The sequence below is a fragment of the Ascaphus truei genome, chromosome 2 (assembly GCF_040206685.1).
Source record: "Ascaphus truei isolate aAscTru1 chromosome 2, aAscTru1.hap1, whole genome shotgun sequence".
Lineage (NCBI taxonomy): Eukaryota > Metazoa > Chordata > Amphibia > Anura > Ascaphidae > Ascaphus > Ascaphus truei.
Genome location: NC_134484.1, coordinates 346,783,863 through 346,804,991, shown reverse-complemented (window position 1 = coordinate 346,804,991; position 21,129 = coordinate 346,783,863). Strand labels below are relative to the sequence as shown.

At 45.8% G+C, this 21,129-nt stretch overlaps 1 protein-coding gene across 3 annotated transcripts in view; it reads right to left on the bottom strand.

Moving 5' to 3' along the window:
* The window catches only part of PALS2 (protein associated with LIN7 2, MAGUK p55 family member), a 208,588-nt gene that overhangs the window by 8,680 nt on the left and 178,779 nt on the right, over positions 1-21,129 (bottom strand). The window lies entirely within an intron of this gene.

The window sequence follows — 21,129 nt, the reverse complement described above, 5'->3', positions numbered from 1 at the left end:
GCAAATACAGAGGGTTCACCACAAGGTGCAAACCATTCATAAGCCTCAAGAATAGAAAGGCCAGATTAGACCTTGCCAAACACCATCTAAAAAAGCCAGCCCAGTTCTGGAACAGCATTCTTTGGACAGATGAAACTAAAATCAACCTGTACCAGAATGATGGGAAGAAAAAAGTATGGAGAAGGCTTGGAACGGCTCATGATCCGAAGCATACCACATCATCTGTAAAACACGGTGGAGGCAGTGTGATGGCATGGGCATTCATGGCTTACAATGCCACTGGGTCACTAGTGTTTATTGATGTGACATAAGACAGAAGCAGCCTGATGAATTGTATAGGGATATATTGCCAGCTCAGATTCAGCAAATTCAGCGAAGTTGATTGGACGGCGCTTCACTTTACAGATGGACAATGACCCAAAACATACTGTGAAAGCAACCCAGGAGTTTTTTAAGGCAAAGAAGTAGAATATTCTGCAATGGTCGAGTCAATCACCTGATCTCAACCCGATCGAGCATGTGTTTCCCTTGCTGAAGACAAAACTTAAGGCAGAAAGAACCACGAACAAACAAACAACAACTGAAGACAGCTGGAGTAAAGGCCTGGCAAAGCATCACAAAGGAGGAAACTCAGCGTTTGGTGATGTCCATGCGTTCCAGACTTCAAGCAGTCATTGACTGCAAAGTATTCCCGACAAATATTAAAAATGAACATTTTATTTATGATTGTGTTAATTTGTCCAATTACATTTGAGCCCCTGAAATAAGGGGACTGTGTATGAAAATGGTTGCAATTCCGAAACGTTTCATACAATATTTTTGATCAACCCCTTGAATTAAAGCTGAAAGTCTGCACTTCTATTGCATCTCGGTTGTTTCATTTCAAATCCATTGTGGTGGCGTACAGAGCCAAAATGATGAAAATAGTGTCACTGTCCAATTATTTCCGAACCTAACTGTATGTATTATATATGTGTAACAGTGCTTCCCCCACCCAATCGCAGATAGGGGCCATTACAGGGTGTGTGGTGCATATACCTGCTGGCAACAGGTGGGTTGAGTCATCTGCCGATGGTAGTGGGGACACAGGAACAGGCTTCTGGGGTTTATACCCCACATATCTCCTTAGCAGTACAGCGCCTCCATCTGCCGTAGGCACCAGGAACTGAAGGTAATCTCCCACGATAGAACTATTACCTCTCCGCCCAGTAAGGTCACGCACCAGGCAGGAGGTATATTGCAAACAGGAACGAGTTTATTACTACACTCTGCAGTAACAGTTACACAGCAGTCTTCTGCCGGATACAGTCTGTAAGTAATCACTGGATGATGGTCCCTGGACTGTCATTACAGACCAAGGGCACGTGCAGCCGTCCTAGCTCTTCCCACCTCCCTAGCAGAGGTATGGACCACACTCACCCTCCCCCGGAGGGAGGAGCACATGGGAAGGCCCCAATCTCAGGCTCCCAGTTGTGTGATCTGCCTTCCTCAAGTGGAGAAGGTACACTACTAACTTTGGGGCGGTCCTGCCCTTAAGTACAGCCAGGATGCGGGCACTCTGTTGTCCTAGCTACAACAGGATGTACCACTCCCTTCTGTCTCTCAAGTGCAGTACCAAAGGGAAGGGGGAAAAGCCCATAGCAACTATTGGCAAGGCCTGCTTATACCAGGACTTACTGGCAGGAGGGAAGCAAACTAGTAGCCACAGATGGCATGGCTACACTCTCCCTCTGGTGGATTCCCAACGACCCTGCTTAGGTCCTAAATTTTCGGGTACCATCGTTAAATGAAACCTGAACAAAAACAAGATAACATTTCACATAATGATATCACATTCGCTATACATGATAACATTTCAATGATTACAGTACATACGGTTTTATTGGCATATATCACCCAACGTGTCTGTATGTGCATACAAAAAGTCCCTCCCAACATGGATAATTCTTTATATAATAGTGCTCAGGTTCTGGCTTTCTTACTAGTGATCCAGTACTGTCGGACACTGTTACTGAAAATACTCTCTTATGGTGGTCTGCGCACGGCATCTTGTGAAGCATCTCGTCCCTTTCTCATGTAGATAGAGTAGGCGATCCCCCTAATCCCTCATAGGACTGGTACCCCACCATTATCGCACTGTCCCAGGGCAGTTTGGGCATAGGCCTATGGGCCATTCCTGTAGGTTGTACTAAGCCTAGCCTAATCTCTCGCTCGCAGCGTCTCATGGCCTCTGCAGCCTTTCAGGGGTGAACCTGCCTATTGCCACGGACAACAACCCCTCTATGTGTGGAACATCCTGACACATCAGACATACTGTAACAGACATTGACCGCTTACTACCTGGAGAATTAATACTGGACGCACCCAAAGACCCGTTATCAAAATCATTCTCCCAATCCCGATAGTCCTAGGAAGGTTTGAAAGACTTAGCGGCTCTTTTACTCCTCCGCAAGGAGCAATAGTCCGTTTTAGCAATGTCTGCATCTCCCGGTGGAACACCATCCTCGGCCAGCCTAGCAAGTGGGGTTTCCTCATCGGAAAGCCTTGTAGCAGCCGCGGAAAAAGGGGACCGGCAATGCAACTGAATCTCAGGTAGAGTGGTCGCAGGATAAGGGGCCTTGAAAGCAGGTGTGGGTACACCCGGGCACACCGGAGGTCTAACTTTCTTTTTAGCCAGATCCTCAGCCTCTTTCAGGAAGGCCACGCGTTCGTACATGGACCGAATAAAGGCATGCCTCTTTATTGGGGTAATAGCAGTACTCACTAAAGTGAGAATTGAAATCTTCTCTACCGCCCCAGCGGTCGCTGTCCTTTCGACGTCACCTCCGACAAGTCTCGCGGGGTCCTGGTGCAACTTCAGGTCACACACTGGAAGGGCGTCGGCATCCGGCGGTCGTCCAGAAGTAGCTTCTCGATCATCCGCCTGGATCTCGGTAAAATCGTTGAGTAGGCCTCGGGATACCTCCACGGAAGGTAGGCTCATCCACCTTTAAGGTCTTTCGCGGTTACTGTTGCAGGGCTCCTCTGTCTTCCGGAGCCATTAGGACAGTTTGGTTCCTCCACAGCATTGGTCGGTGTAATCAATAGCAGTCGAAACACCACTGAAGACCTATGGCTGCTGGTACAGGAAGAGGCTAGGGACATATCCGCAGGAGAAAGGCACCGGATCTTTTCCGAGTCATCAGGGGCAATAGGCAAGGCCTCTCTGGGCTCCTGAGCCTCTGTGAACATCGGTGCCTCATCACCCCAGGCAGTCACCTTATCCGGGTGCTCGTGGGCTGGTTCCGGTTCACCGACCATCTCTGGTTCCTCGGCGGGTACCATGTCTGGAACTGTCTCAGCATGCTCTGTGGTCATCGGGATATTCGAATCCCCTTGGGCCTCAGCTAGGGCGCAGGGACCCTCCGAAGCCTCCATAGTTGAGGTAGATTGAATAGCAACAGTATTGACCACCCAGGTAGAGGGGTCAGTTGCATCTTTCTCTGCGAATTCCGTAGGCCGCAGCATCATGGGTTTCAGGAACTGTGCTCCGCAGCAGGCACACTTGGCTCCCCAGGTCAATTCACCACCTGGGAAATCACACTGGGGGCACAGGCATCTGATGTACCTTTTTCCCTCCACCTTCACCACCAGGACCCCCCTTGGTCGCCGATAGGGGTCAAAGTCCATACCACCAGACATATTCAAGTCTTTTTGTAAGCACGGGCACAAGAGAAATGGAACGTTCACTCCTTTCGCTCGCCAGAATCCAAAGAACTGAGGGTGCGGTTCGCCACATTCGGTACCCCCCTTGTTCTCCAAAGACGTTAGGCATTGGTCATCATCATGCCCCTCCCTCTGGTGGAGATTAGAGGAGGGGCACTCAGTGATGTGGATGGGGCGTGACTCTGACTCCGGCTTGAGCCAGTCACATCGCTTGGGTGGGGTCCTGGCTTTTGCGCCAGACCCTTGTAGAACTTTGCAAAAAGTTCACGTACAGCCTGTTTGCAAGCAGCACGTGTGCTCTCCAGCATTTGCGAGAGACACCCCCTTAGCTCATGTAACTCACGTGGCACATTCCCGGGCCAGGGAACCTCCATTTTGAGCATAATCCGTTCTCTGACCCCACAGGAGTCGCGATTCTTATGGGAATCCATTTCCTGTGGTCTCTGCGGCATATAGATTAGCAGTCTACCAAGAGTAGGTTGTACCCCAGGCTAGCAAAGTTCCATCTCGATACGCTGCACACGATTACCGTCCATTACAAGCAATCTGTGGTTCCATAGTCTGGCTACTGGCTAGTAGTCCTCTAGTACTTCTTCCCCATTAGTACCCTTGCGCCGCGCCACTTGGCTGCCAGTATTACGGACCCTATCCAGAGGTCTCTGGGACTTAGTTAACCAAAGCACCCCCTTTAGGCATCCTGAGTATCCGCCTCAAGGCAACTTACAACAGCAATAGCCTTCTTATCTCCAGACCATTCACCCGATAGGGCAGTCTAGGCCATAGTTTCTTGCTGGGAGCAATATCCCCCTGACACTACACCTAGCCTCCCCCCTCCTATAATAGCACTTGTTCTGAAAGCGTACCTTGTTACTTCCAGCTTTGTTTCGCGGAAAGCCTGTCCTGATACAGATCTCAGCAGTGCCTCCAAATGTAACTGTGTTTCCCCCACCCAATTGCAGATAGGGGCCATTACAGGGTGTGTGGTGCATATACCTGCTGGCAACAGGAGGGCTGAGTCGTTCGCCGATGGTAGTGGGGACACAGGAACAGGCTTCTGGGGTTCATGCAGGCCAAGGGCATCGGCAGCCGTCCTAGCTGTTCCCCATCTCCCTAGCAGAGGCAGAGGTATGGTCCACACTCACTCTCCCCCGGAGGGAAGAGCACAGGGGAAGGCCCCAATCTCAGGCTCCCAATTGTGTGACCTGCCTTCCTCAAGTGGGGAAGGAACCCTACTAACTTTGGGGCGGTCCTGCCCTTAAGTACAGCCAGGAGGCGGGCACCCCGTTGTCCCAGCAACAACAAGAAGTACTACTCCCTGTTGTCACTTAAGTGCAGTACCAAAGGGAAGGGGGAAAACCTCATAGCAACTACTGGCAAGGCATGCTTATACCAGGACTTACTGCCAGGAGGGAAGCAAACTAGTAGCCACAGATGGCATGGCTACATATGCCTTATATTTGCATGAAAGTAAAGCATGGCATTCAGTGACAGTTTGTCATTTTAATAAAAGTTTAGCATTTCCATGTTTGGTAGTAAATCAAATTTAAGATCAAACAACTAACTCCAAGCACAACAACCTGGCCTTGGGGTATCCCTGGAGGACTCAACGTGAGCACCCGTGTTTTAATTCACATAAAAAGGATCCATCCAAAAATGTAATGTTTATACCCAAAATTGTTCAGAAAATGAAAACTGCTAGAAAATGTACTTAGTTCAAAAAGGCAATGTAAAGGCACATTTCTGGTTAAAAATGTTTAAAATGTTTTTCCTTTTTTGCCCCTCATCATAGTTAACTCTTTATTGTGTAATTCTCTAATACCTTGAAAAAAAATCAAATGAGCTTTAAAATGACAGTTGCTGCAAATGTTCTAAGAAGTCCTCTGGTATTCCTACCCAGTATTGCTTCTGGTCATAAACACTGGATTGCAGTTTATCAGCTTCTTAGGCTAAGGCCTGCTCCCTCAGTCAGCGCGCCCGCACTGCAGACAGGCAGCGCGCTGACAGGCACAGACCGCGATATGCGGTCTGTAGGGAGCCGGGTGCCGGAGCGGGATGGGGGCGGGAGTGGGAAGGGGGGGGGCGTGGTTTGAGCGGAGGGACCCGCTACTCCCCTCCCTCCACGGGCTCGGTCTCCCGGGCTGCAGGAGGGACCTGCTGCGGGCTGCTGGAAGGTAAGCAGCTCCCGCTCCCTCCCCCTTCCCCTCCTCACACACGCTGATACACACACACATACCCACACACACCCACACCACCCCCCCTACCTTGTGTAGGAAGCTGTCTGACAGCTCCCGCTCCCGCCGCTGATAGGCTCATCAGCGCACCACGTGACGCGTCACGGCTCGGGATCACAATTTTCTTGCATCCCCTGGTGGCTGACGCGTCACAGCGCGTAGTGAGCCGTGCAGCGAGGGGGGACTGGGACCGGCTCAGAAGGATTCCCCTGCTGGTGGGGAACGCTCACGCGGCCGCCCGCGCCGCCGGGCACAGCGGGTCCCAGCCCTTAGGTTTATTTGCTTGACTAATGATACAATTATTACTTGTCAAACCAAAAAACATACCTGCCCATACTGTACATTTACAAAGCTATGGATAGCTACACAAGCATTAAACTGGCTTGTTTAGTGTACAGTTACAGTATATTATAACAATTGGTTTTGCAGTGTTAGGCCCAGAGCCACAAAAAGGTGCTAAGCTTTAGAATGCCTTTACTTCTAGTCAGATGAATGGGAGCCAAGGCGTGGTAAACATTAGCACAATTTTGCGGATCTGGGCATTACTATGTTCTATTGCTCAATTGTGTCATTGATTGGGTTAAAAGTCTGCCTCTTTCCACTTGTTATGCTGTGCAGTCCACGCTTTACACACTTAGAGAAGGTACTTCTGCAAGCAGACACTGCTTTTTGTTCAAACCTTCACCTTTGTAAAGATTAGACTGATTTATAAATAACAGCATTGAGCTGCTGATTCCTACACGTAGAATGTACGCAGTAGGAAGCATGGTTCAGTGTGTCTGTTTCACAGCACCCTGCTGTGAAGAGATGCACAGTGAAAAATAGGAAATATGTTCCCATTTTAAATCCTCCAAAACTATACTCTACAAGAAAGAAAAACAAGCCAACATACAGTACTGTACGAATAGCAAAAAAGAGATAGTTGGACAGAGCCTTTTGCCAACAACCACTGTGTAAACATATACTGAAGGCCTACATACTGAAGTGCTTCTACTTTATTGCAATTCCTAGGCTGATCAGCTAGTCTGCAGTTTTAAATATGTAGCCCTTGTACCCCCACCCCAAGTGATATTGAGGGGGGTCTGCTTCTTATCTGGCTACTTACTTCAGGGTGTGTTGGGCTGTATACCTGTTGATAACAGGAGGGCTGAGTGCTCCGCGATGGTATGGGTAGAACCAGGACAGGGGTGCAGGTTACCTTTGTTCTTCAAGGGTGCAGCACCTCCAGTCAGCATAGATTCTCTGCAGGGGCAGGGGATGGCCCATACTGACACCTTGTTCATCTTTCTCAGAACCAGACAGTAATCACACTGGTTCTGATACAACTGGCTTTATTGCAGGCAGATGGTAATAATACAGTGAGCACAGAGGTATCCCTTTTCTCTCTTGTCTCCCATGCTGATCAGAGCCCTGACTCAGGCATTTGGCCCATGTGAGGCCTGTTACCCTTTCCTCCCATCTCCTGGTGGGATGGAGGAAGTGGCACCTCGCTCCACAGGTGGAGAGGGAAGACTGACTACCAGGAAAAACCAGGAAGAATCACACTGAATTTAGGAGAGTGCCAGAATTTATAACCTGAGATTGGGGGTTGAAACCCTGCCCCTTAATAGAAAAGGTTGAATACTGATTGGTAATCACTACTTTTAGATGAACCAAATCAGTATTCTTCTCTCAGGTGGACACTCTCTGGTAGTTGCTAGGCCTGTCTTTGGATACCTGAAATGTATCCAAGTCTGCAATACACATACAGAGCCTAAAGAAGGAATTAACCCCTCCACTGTCTGCACCTAAAAGGACTGACACTGGAAGGGCCCAGGAAAAAGAAGTCGCGGCCGGGAGGCTATGCTATAAATACTTACTGTCCAATTATCACTCTACATAAAGTGTGTCAAACGGTTTACAACTATTTAGTTGTAATCCAAAACCATTTCACAAGAAATGAGCTCATATTATTTGATGCGCTTGTCTCTATTGTGATAATCAGTTAGTGATGTCCAATTTGGCAAAGTGTTCTGTGAATTCTTCCAATAACATATTTATCAAATAAAGTGTGTGCTCCTATCAAGGAGTGAGGGAACTGCACCTTCGTTCTTTCAACTGTAAGTCCCCGTATACATACATACATCCTGCGCACGCACACACACGCGCACACACGCACACACGCACACACAAACACACAAACACACACACACACGCAGGATGAATGTGACTCATTTAAACTGCCCCATCAACAGCACAGTGCCGAGTGCAGAAACAGATTGTAGTTGTAGCCAATGCTGTGAACTAGAATAGGAACACTCCTGCTCCGGTCACATGGTTCCCCGGCTCACACTGCTACCTGCTCCTGTGCTGTGTAATGGATTCCTGCTGCTCCCACGCCGGCTGAAGACACACTTCTGATGCGGACACCGCCACAGGACCTCTGCTGCTCTTCATAGATGTCTTCCGTCGTTGGCTGCAGGTAAGTGCTGTGATTATTTTCATCTACTCTGACATTACTCGGCGCCGGGCCCGGGTAGCTGAAAAGAGCCGGGTAAGGCCAGGTACCTGGTAATTCCGGGTACTCGGTACATCACTAGAATAAGCAACTGCTATATTTATCGCAATATCAGACCTGAAACTATTGCTAGTACAGTGGCCCATCAGTTAGTACACGGGTTACGGCGACAAAATAAGAGACTCACAGGGACATTTACGCTGCAACACTGTTAATGTACTGTACTTGAAATGTTCTCATTATAGTGTATATGTGAGGCCACCCGAAAGTGGGAACCACAACACTCGTAATCCTGTATATAAAGCACTGTTATTGATCAGAGAAGTTTTGCTTTGTTGCTTACTGTATTATGTGTGTATGGTAGTTTTTTTTTGTGTATATGGGGGGGGGGGGGTTATTGTGTATATGGGGGGTTATTATGTATAAGGGGGTTATGTGTATGTTTTGGGGGGTGGGTTGTGTGTATAGGGCATTGTGTGTATGGGGGAATATTATGTATATAGGGGGATTATTATATGTATGGGGGATTATTATGTGTATTGGTGAGGGGAGTTATAGAGTTTGTGCGGGGAGAGGTGAGTGTGTGGTAGAGAGGTCGGAGTGGGGGTGTGAGAGGGAGAAAGGACCCCCTCCTCCCTCCCTCTCACCCAAACCTCCTTCGTCTCTCACCTCCAGGTCCTCCCTCTTTCTCCTTCCCACTGACCCGCCTATCTCCCTCTCACACCCTCACTGTGGGATGAGGGGGGTGAGAGAGAGTGAGGAAGGGGGTGAGAGGGAGGAGGGAGGGAATGGTGATGTAAGGGAGGGGTGGGAGAGGATGAGAGGGAGTGGAGAGATGGGAGTGTAAGATAGAGGGAGGTCTCTCAAGACCGCCAACACTAGGAAAGGGAGGTCCAGTGGAAACTCTACTCCTGGGCCCCAGAAAAAGCTATCTGTGGCCCTCGAGTACCGGGTACCTCTCTCTTTTTTTTTTTTAAAGAAAGCGCATGCCCCACAGCGTAAAAAATAACATTTACTATCGGGGGGAGAGTGAGGGAAACAAGTTTACTCACAAGGGTAGGATAAAAAACAGCTTTGGTGAATATAATATCACCGCCAGCAGGTTCCACTCAGAAATCGCGGTCTACTTGTAAAGTCTCACAGCATAAGTATAGTACAGTATACATGAGTATAAGCAGGCGATCTGCTGGAGACTCTAGACGGCAAACTGGAGTCCTGGTGTTAAATTATATTTCATAAAATTATATTTGAAATGAATATAAGAGGAGGGGATCTAATACAAAAAAAATCCCAAAGAGGAACCATGTGAATATATAAAAGTAAATCATTAATCCCCCAAGGTTTGAATATAAACATTGGCTTGGGCTGTTTTCTAATTTAAGAATAGTTTTCTGTCCGTTTTTAATTTAGTCTCCCTAAATCATCTACATACGAGATAAGGCATTTTTGTCTCCATTTAGTATTAGAGACAAAAATGCCTTTAAATAGCAAAAGAACGAGGCTGGAATCATATTCTAGATCAAGCAATAAGATAAAAGAAAGGTTTTCTATATAATCAGACTATACAGTCTAAAAATGTGGTAAATACAACCTCAGATGAACAACAACACATGACATATTACACGATTTATTTAACAAAAATAAAGCCAAATGGAGAAGTCATGTGTGAAAAAGTATACCTTATGATTCAATAGCTTGTACAACCACCTTTAGCAGCAATAACTTGAAGTAATTGTTTTCTGTATGACTTTATCAGTCTCTCACATCGTTATTTAGGAATTTTGGCCCACTCTTCTTTACAACATTGCTTCAGTTCATTGAGGTTTGTGGACATTTGTTTATGCACAGCTCTCTAATGTTCCGCCACAGCATTTCAATCGGGTTGTGGTCTGGACTTTGACTGGGCCATTGCAACACCTTGATTCTTTTATTTTTCAGCCATTCTGTTGTAGATTTGCTGGTGTGCTTGGGATCATTGTCCTGTTGCATGGCCCAATTTCGGCCAAGCTTTAGCTGTCTGACAGATGGCCTCACATTTGACTCTAGAATATTTTGGTATACAGAGAGTTCATGGTCACTCAATGACTGCAAGGTTCACAGATCCTGTGGCTGCAAAACAAACCACCGTGCTTGACAGTTTATCAGTTAGTATGAGGTTTTCGCCAAACGTGGCGCTGTGCATTATGGCCAAACATCTCCACTTTGGTCTCGTCTGTCCAAAGGAGATTGTTCCAGAAGTCTTGTGGTTTGTTCAGATGCAACTTTGCAAACCTAAGCCGTGCTGCCATGTTCTTTTTAGAGAGAAGAGGCTTTCTCCTGGCAACCCTTCCATACAAACCATACTTGTTCAGTCTTTTTCTAATTGTACTGTCATGAACTTTAACATTTAACATGCTAACTGAGGCCTGTAGAGTCTGAGCTGTAACTCTTGTTTTTTTTTGCAATTTCGCTGAGCATTGCACGGTCTGACCTTGAGGTGAATGTGCTGGGACGTCCACTCCTGGGAAGATTGGCAACTGTCTTGAATGTTTTCCACTTTTTAATAATCTTTGTCACTATAGAATGATGGACTTTAAATTGTTTGGAAATGACCTTATAACCCTTCCCAGATTGATGGGCAGCAACAATTGCATCTGTAAGATCATTGCTGATGTTTTTCCTCCTTGGCATTGTGTTAACACACCTGAATGCTCCAGACCAGCAAACTGCTAAAACTTCGGCTTTTATAGAGGTGGTCACACTTGCTGAGGATAAATTAATCAAGGGCATTTGATTAGCAGCACCTGTCTGCTACATAGTATCTTAATTCCTATGGAAGCAGTAAGGGTGTACTTAGTTTTTCACACATGGCTTCTACATGTTGGCTTTATTTTTGTTAAATCGTGACACGGTGCAATATGTCATGTGTTGTTGTTCATCTGAAGTAGTATTTTCCTAATTTTTAGACCTGCTAAGGAACAGTTGATTGTTATTATGTCCTGATATGTAAAACCATAGAATTCAAAGAGGGTGTACTTTCTTTTTCACACAACTGTAGGAAGAGCTGATGAGTCGTGTGTTAGAGACACGATCCTCAGAGAAAGATCCCTTTTATGGTGCACTACTCACCAAAATTGTTTATATATAATAATGGTCTAGATATAAAACGGTCTAAAATCAAATTTTAATAACATATTGTGACAGTGTAATATGGAGATATTACAGAGATACTGGTTAAAAAGCAAATGTAGCTGCGTGCTTCTAGTAGAGGGACTTTCACATTCAGAGCTTTGTCATGCACACTGACTGGTATATTAGAACCCTATAACTGTGTGTATCTTTTATATAGTCCGACGTAGTGTTGTATAGGATACACTTAACACTAGTATAGGTTTTGCCAGTCCCTGGTACAATAGAGCTCTTGGTTGTTCAGGGATAGTATCTCCTGATACACCAAATGTGGTTTCAAGTGTATGACGTGTAGTGGTGTTCCCTGGCCTTCCCTCTGTACCTCTCTATTATGGGAGAAGTATTTCCTTCATTATGGACTACCATGCATTCAGATAAAGGCCGGGATTTTGAAAGTAATCTTATATGAGAATTGAGCTTAAAATCCAAGGATTTGCAGCGGAGCACAGCTGAGGAATGGGGCCAGCACCAGCAGTGGAGGGGTTAAAAATATGTTTATTGAAACATGGTTTAACACGAAGGGGAGACAAGACAAACTCTGACGCGTTTCAGGCTATGCAGCCCTTTGTCAAAGAGTACAATCGCGTCTCACACTCCCGCAGCTATGAAGGGGAATCCCCGCCTCCATTACCCAGTGGTGCCGCGCGGTTTTGGCGCGAACACCATCCTGCATATCTATTGGTTGAGTACTGCATCCAGTCAGACTGCTGATGCGGAAGGTGCGTCTGGGAAGAGGGGAGGAGCTAGGGAGTCCCGTTCGGCTACGAGAGTGGAAGAAAAGACAGGGGATAAGACACAACAATAAAATTAAACAAAGCAAGAAACATATAATATATCTATTTCAAATGTATGCGCAATTGATTCATTACATGGATGAGGACAAGTAGTGAGTTACTATTTACCTCGTGAATAAAATGTAATATCCAAACATTCACTATGATCAAATCTTATGTCATATATAATGTATTATATAGATTTATCCTTTATATCATATACTGTGAAAAACAGTGTGATCAATGATTTATTATGATAATCTATATACATGACTATTTGCATTATTCCAAGGCAATGATCTTCCTAATTTCCAGCATTTGTGCAGAATAATAATCAGCTTTTAAAAGAACCCTAAATGAAGGAAATATATATTATAATTAAATAGGTTGAGGTGGAAAAAAAGGGGGGGGGGGTGTGAGGGGGTGAGGAAGGGGGGAGGGGGGGGGCGGGGGAAGAACGAAGAAATCAAGGGTATAATGTGGGGAGAAACCAATTGTTGTGTCTTATCCCCTGTCTTTTCTTCCACTCTCGTAGCCGAACGGGACTCCCTAGCTCCTCCCCTCTTCCCAGACGCACCTTCCGCATCAGCAGTCTGACTGGATGCAGTACTCAACCAATAGATATGCAGGATGGTGTTCGCGCCAAAACCGCGCGGCACCACTGGGTAATGGAGGCGGGGATTCCCCTTCATAGCTGCGGGAGTGTGAGACGCGATTGTACTCTTTGACAAAGGGCTGCATAGCCTGAAACGCATCAGAGTTTGTCTTGTCTCCCCTTCGTGTTCAACCATGTTTCAATAAACATATTTTTAACCCCTCCACTGCTGGTGCTGGCCCCATTCCTCAGCTGTGCTCCGCTGCAAATCCTTGGATTTTAAGCTTTCTTCTACTTACTCTGCGTGATGCACGCATTATGGAGTGAACAACACATTCAGTGAGTATTGTAATTCCCTACCCATGGATTCAAGAGGGACTTGTAGACCACTACAGTGCAGCAGGTAAGAGTTTTTCTGTCTTGTGAGGTGCCAAACAGGCATTAAACAGTTCCTCACCATAAGACAATCATTGACTATACACTCCTGCTAATGCACTGGGTCCAATACTACCACTATTGCAATAGTTATCTCCATACCTTGTTCAATAATATATCAACATTGTTGTATCTCATTCGTTGGAGCGCCGCTCTTTGGGATTTATCCCACTTTTCTACTTATATGAGAATTGTTTAAGTTGCTGAATATCACCAAGTCTCGGACGACCCCTTATAACCCTGAGGGGGATGCGATGCCGGAACGGTTCAATAGAACACTGCTCGACATGCTGGGTACTCTAAAAGGCCAACAGAAGACTGAATGGAGTAAACATGTAGAGACTTTGGTGCATGCTTATAATTGTACTCAACATGAGTCTACTGGATATACACCGTATTTTCTGATGTTTGGACGAGAAGCACGGCTACCAGTAGATGTACGCCTGCGAATATCTACTGATGGAGTACCCAACAGGATGCATTTCCAGTATGTGCAAAGGTTACAAGATAGTTTGCAACTTGCATATAAATTGGCAGAGAAAGCTTCGGCTCAACTAAATGCGAATAATAAGAGACGTTATGATCACAAAGTACGGCATAAGGAAATTCGTCCAGGGGATGCTGTTCTGCTTCGAAATCTGAGTGTTCCCGGAAAGCATAAACTGGCTGATCGTTGGAGGGATGGTGTATATGAAGTGGAGTCACAGATGCCTGGCCTACCGGTATACCGTATCAAAGACTCAGAAGGCCGGGTAAAGGTATGGCATAGAAATCATCTCCTTCCCATACCTCAAGTAGGAGATATAGAGTTGGAAGTACCCACTGCTTCGCTAGATGGGGAGCCAGATATTAGAGGATGGTCCAGAGACTGTAGTTAATGCCACCTCTGAGGACTCTATGGAGGGAACCTCTCAAAGGGGCCTTCCGACTGCTGGGGCATCTCCCGAAGGAGCTACGGGTAAAGGGCCCCTTGGTCCAACGCCCGATAAGCTGACTCCAATGAGCCAGCCTTTAAACCCACAGAGCCCATGCTTTGTGCCTCAAAGAGACTGTGTTGAAACATTGAGCCCCTCAAGGGGCGAGATTGAGTTGCAAAATGAGATTAGTTACTCTCCAGAAGGAGTAACTGAAGATCAGCTGCGCAGAAGCCAAAGAGTTGGTCAACCTCCCATGAGAATGACATGATCAATTCAGGGCACCCCATTATGAGGCTCAGCAGTGGGCTCGCAGTAAAGTGAGATCTGTGATTGGAGTGTTCAATGAAATGTATAATCTCATGTAGAGTATACAGTGATAAGTTATATTCCATATATGCATTTTTATTGTGTAAATGTGTGACAGTGGTTTACGTTCCCAAGCGGGGTCGTTGGATTCCACCAGGGGGAGAATGTAGTGGTGTTCCCTGGCCCTCCATCTGTACCTCCGCTGCGGGGGGTGATCACGGGCGCTGTCAGTGCTGAGCAGGGAGCGTTCCGCGGCGGCCCGATAGTACAGGGCGCCGCCATGTTGTGTCTCGCACATGCGCAGTACCAATGCGTGACGAAAGGCCCTGAGGAAGTTCGCGCATGCGCAGTGAATAGCGCGCGAAGGCTGGCCAATAGAAGAGAGGCTCTGAGCTGGGACTACAATTCCCATGAGCCTCAGCAGGGATACGTGATGCCGGAGAGCGAATAGGAGAGGAGGATTGTGAGCAGGCAGGAAAGGGAAGCGTGGGGGAGAGACCACGCTAGCAGTGCGCCCTGGGGAAGTAAGGGGAGAGGAGGTGTGTGTTGCAGGGGGTCAGTGACCCACCTACATAGGCCAGAGATTTCCCTTATGCCCCAGTGCAGACCCTGAGTCACCACCAGCTTGTGGTACTGCAGGGAACAGCCATATATATAGGGACAGCATACCCTTTACTGTACTAGCAGACAGGGACACAGTATTCTTTCTGCGCTGCTGTGCGATCAGGGGTTTGTGAGCAAGCTGCTGGAGACGAGCAACTACCTGTAGGAGACTACGCTGGATCGGCGGATCCTTTGTGAAGCTCATTTACCGACTGAGGACGCGGTCGTAAGGTATTATAAATAAGTGCACCAACACTAGTACCTGCAGGCGCTGATCCCGCCTTGGGGGAGGTTTCTTTGGGGACACTGGGTGGAGTGACAAAGGGACTGGTCCAGTACATTGGACACGGTGTGGGGTACACGCGGTGGTGGGAACCGGGGGCATTGTTCCAGTTGAAGTGTAGCAAGGTTACAGGGTTCAGATTGCTTTTACCAGCCATTCATGCCTTGTGATTGTATGTGTTATATGTGTGATAAGTGTATAAATAGGGCTTGCATTCACTTGCTAGTAAAAGGTTACAACGTTGTTGCTTATTATCATTATTCTTGCCTAGGGGAATCTCACTAATTGGGGATCCTGGGTAAGTGGAGGCGCTGCCAAGTACATATTGTTACCCCAGGCTCCCAGTTAGCGGAGGCCCAGATCTCGCTGAGCCAGCAGGTTATACAGCATTAGTAGTCTTTCTATATCAGCAGGAAAGAGGGCTATGGACGTATACATATATATCTGTAGTATGGAGCAATTAGCTTTCAGTGCAGGGGTTTATACTGTATAGGATGGTGCCCCTTTTCCCAAATACTAGAGATCATGTAAATGTATACTGTAGAGCGAATGATCGCCCTCAAGTGCCTGTAGGGTTTGTTGGCACTTATTAAGCTCTGAACTTGTTAAGTTCTAGCCATGTGATTAGGTGTTAAATAGAAATGGGTAAGGATAGTAGTGTGGCGTTACAGGTACTCTTAATAGTGTCTTGTAAGACATATGTATCTGTGTTGATAATGTAATCTCTCTATACAACTCCTTGTGGAGTGTGTCCTCAGGTTCAAAGTCAGGATCTTACATTCATTCGGACGTGTTTTAGCAGCCGCATATTTGTTATGCAGAGCTAAATGTGGCACACGTTCATTCTACAAAACCGGCTACAATTGCCGGGTAAAATTTCCCTGAGGTTACACAACCTTGTTTGTTGTATAGAGCGTGTGTATCAACGTCTCTGTTGGAGAACTTTTAGACAGTGGTAATATATATTGAAATGAACTGTCCTTATAGTGATTCACAGGGCTTGTGCATGTGCATCCATATACGGTATGTTGGTCATTCTCTGATAGTATCCAGTGAGCATGAAGTATGTTAAAGCAGAAGCTTGTGTACATACACTATGATTCCTGGTATTTGTATGTATTCTCGCTCTTGTTCAGCTTTGTTATCTTGTAAATATTACTGAGAATAATGTTCTCTGTATATGTGGTGGATTGATTCAGCCTTTGTGCCTAATATCTGAGGTGGCAATAATAATCAGGCTGCTTGTCTTTATCATGAAAATGATCTGCCAAGTACTCTCCTTAGGTTGTGGTTTGGGCTGCATTCATGTGCTGTAAATATGTATCAGCGTGTCTCTGATGTAATGTTTGGAGGCAGCCGCGTTGGTGGTGTACTAGCAGCTGTTTTCGAAAGTGCAGCCTCCGTGAGGTTCCACAACATTAGTTCCTTTAGAGAGCGTTACAATACAATTCCATTGCTGATACATATTTAGTTAAAAGTTAAATGTATTATTTTTGTTTTTATATTAATTGGTATGTATTTCATTCGATATATGTATAATGTTTAGTAATTTTTAAGTGTCCATTGTCTAGAATCAATGCCCATTCTTTGCTGTATGTCATTATTAAAATTAATTAGATTAGGCTTAAAGAGGGCTATATATGAGGTTACACATGGACTAGAGCACATACCCCTGAGGAAGCAGGAACACCCTGTGAAACTGGTTGGGTGACGGAGGACCAGATAGAGTGTGACACACGAAATCGCGGAAGTGACGTCAGACACCGGCTGAGACGGCAAGGACGATCGCAACATCAAGAGAGAAAGGGATCATCTTTATCTGGCTCTTCATTTGAAACTGAATGCGAGTTGTTTTCTCTGATTTAAATATAAAGAAGTCTACTTTATACCTTTTCAAGGAGGCTGCCTTGCTCCTTCATTATCCACATTGTATGGAGAGACGGCCAAATGGAGGAAAAGATACATTTAAGTACCTGTGGTCAGGCACTGACGTACAGATGCAGCGGCTGTTATCCAACCATTTACCGGGTTGAATCATGCACTATAGTGCGTGGCGGTCCGAGGTGGTCTGCTGCACACTTAATGGCCCATCGGATTAATAAAACAGGGGTCCCTGCTGTGTGAATCCTACCGGGGTCTACTTGTCTGTAAGAGACGCGCAGTAAGAGAGAGGCTGAATCAGTCACGCTACCTGCGCGCCTCTAACTGGCGATTGCAGGGGTTCTATTTAATTTTAACATTACAGTAATGTAGCAGGGGGTCTCCGAAGCTGAACCGCATTGATTTCAGGTCCGGGGATCCTCTACTTTCCAGGATACAGGCCCCGTTATGGGGTGCTGGTATCCCCATGTTAAAATTCTGTGGGCCACATGACTGTAGGATCTAAACAAAGCAGATGGATCCGGCACCCCATAATGGGCCTATATCTCGGGAAGTAGGTAGTCCCCGAGGCTGAAATCAACTTTGTTCAGCTCATAAGACCCCCTGATCCAACACACTAGCATCAACCCCCCCCACCCCTCAAATCATCATCATCGGATGGCGTGGGAACCATTTTTCTCTCAAATTTGACGTCAGAGGCTGTATAAAAGCCTGTGCAGTCTCATTTGATGGCACAGTGCTGAAGGAGCAGTATCTATCTACTGGATTGACAGTTGAAGAACAGATGAAGATGAAGAAGAACCACGAGTGGATTACAGGTACAGATGAAGATAAAGAAGACCCCAAAATGGATTACAAATTACAGATGAAGAAAAGAAAGAAGACAAGAATGAAAGATTTTACCTGTAGACCACGGCTGTTGAGGATCATTGCGTCGTGGACTAGGAGTTGCTGCTGTTGCTGGTGTTGAAGTCAGATTTGGTGGGTGAAGACATCAAAAAGTAAGAAAAAGATAGCTTGTATTTTATTTAATGTTGTATTTTTAATAGGTTGGCATTTGCATTGGCATACTGTAACTTTTGTATTCCAATGTAAATGTCTTTTATTTGATGCATGTATTTTTCTACAGGTTGCCCATTGACTGGCATAGTGACAGACCATACCCACAGGGCATGGGTGTGCCACTGTGCCAATCAAAAGTTTTTTGGCATTTGTAACGAGTTTTTATTTTCTATGTAATACTGTGTTTTATTTTGTGTTTTTTTTTTTTAGCGTTACCATTTATTGCTCTAGTGGTAAAGCATGCCCATATTATACGGGCAACCTTTAACACTGTGCCAGTCAATGGGTAGTGGGCGTGGTGTCCCCTGGTAGGGTGGGCAGTGGTGAAGGATGGGTTAACCCCTTAATTACTATAGCGGTAACTAACCGTTATGGTGATTAAGGGGTTAGGGGCTATTAGATTAAAAAAAAAAAATTGTGCTGTTTGTGTTGATGCCCACGGAGGACAAGGACGGTGATGAGGATGAGGACAGCCTTCATCCTGGTAGGGGTAAGTGCCAGTTTAATTTACTTTATGCTGCTAATTTATGTTTTATTTTAAATGGGCAAATGCACTATTATCCATATCTGGATAATAGTATTTTTGCCCATTACTGTACTGTACACCTGCGGGGACCTCCTGAAGGCCCCAGGGAACCAACCGAGAACCCAAAGACACCCCCGCAGGGTCTACCTGAGAACCCCTGTGGGACCCCCAGACACCTGTGGGGTCCACCTGGAGGCCCCCAGATACCCGCAGGAACCACCCGAGGGCCCCCGGACACACGCGGGGACCACCCGAGGACCCCTGCCGGCCCCTCGCATTAATCCTTTTCTGATGAAAAAAAATGGTTTTATGTGGGGGCACAGGTATGTGTATTGGTGGGTAGTACATATTGTAATGTTTATTGGGGGTGGGTGAAGGGCTAAGTACCCCCTTCACTCACCCCCTCTGCCCCCAATAAACCTGCTATTGTGCCTTAACCCATTTCATTGCCTTAGCGGCTAGCCACTAAGGTAATGAAGCAGCTTACATTTTATTTATCGTGTGCGTGAGCAGGGGGTCTCCGGAGCTGAACAAAGTTGATTTCAGCCTCGGGACTCCCTACTTCCCAAGTTACAGGCCCCGTTATGGGATGATTGGTATCCCCGCCATGTTAAAATCCACGTGGGATCTAAACAAAGCAGAGGGATACCGGCCCCCCCGGCGCCTGTATCTCGGGAAGTAGGGGGTCCCCGAGGCTTACGTCAACTTTGTTCAGCTCAGGAGACCTCATGTTCATGCACACTATGAATAAAAATAAAATGTAAGCAGCTTCATTACCGTAGCAATTATCTACTAAGGTAAAGATTTTTCTTTGAGGGGGTTGGGGGGTGTTTGATACTAGTGTGTGGGAGTAGGGGGTCTTCTAAGCTGAACAAAGTTGATTTTAGCCCCAAGGACCCCCTACTTCCCGAGATACAGGTCCTGTTATGGGGTGCTGGTATCCCTCTGCTTTTTTTAGAGCCCACGGTCACGTGACCAACAGGATTTTAACATGGGGATACCGGCACCCCATAACAGGCCCTTATCTCTCAATGCGGTTCAGCTCGGGAGACACCCTGCTACACTACTGTAGTGTTAAAAATTAAATAAAACCCCCGCGATCGCCTGTTAGAGACGCGCAGTTAGAAAGACTGATTCAGCCTCTTACTGCACATCTCTTACAGACAGGTAGGCCCCAGTAGGATTAACACGGCAATCCGATGGGCCATTAGTCTGCCACGACAAATTTTGAAACAGTTTTGGGGAGATCTCGAAAACCAATTTGAGAAATGGGCGGATAACGGCCGCTGCATCTGCAAGTGCGTAGCTCACAGATTGTGAAAAAGTTTAATTTGTTTTTGTATTTATTTATTTTTCAACTTACTTCACTATTTTTCTTTTTATTCCGAGGTGCACTGATTTTTTTTTTTTCTTCAACACAATTCTGTACACAGGTAAATTGTTTATATAACCTTTTCTCGTTGCTCAAGCTAATTATGCTGCTGTCATTAATCAACATATAAATGTAAAGGACAATAATGAACACATACAATTATAATTACATAGATCCAAAGCAATTTCTTGCTTTTCCTTTTTACAAAGGAAGCAAAAAAGTTAAATTTTCACAGTAAGGGTGATTAAATATGGGGGATTGACAAATTGTTAATAATTAATAATAAAAAATATAATGTTTGCCTCTTATGTGGAATTGCCTCTTCAAGGGTCTTCTAAAGTGCATCATTATATAATGTTTGGTTAATTGCATATTATACCATTGCATCTTCAGAAATTAGTAGTGTGTAGCTTAATACACTGTAACTGGTGGCATCCCATACTATCCCGACATGCACATGAGATACGTTGAAGCTATATGTGGAGTCAGTGGCTGAGCAGAGTGCACAGATGACTGCAATGGCAAGCCGCTGGTGTAATTGTTGATCCATATAAAAACTAATACACAATTTAATGTACATGACTTACTACTTTACCATTTTTGTGCAAACTCCCTAAAAAGAGATCGTGTGCAGAAAGAGCAGGAAATCCTGTTGAAGTTCATTACATCAAAATGGAGTCGATTCAGAATGTTCATAACATTAGCTGTGCTCTCTACACTATCTGGGGATTAACTTGGCTCAGGCCCAGCTAATATTTTATAGAAACCCAATTTA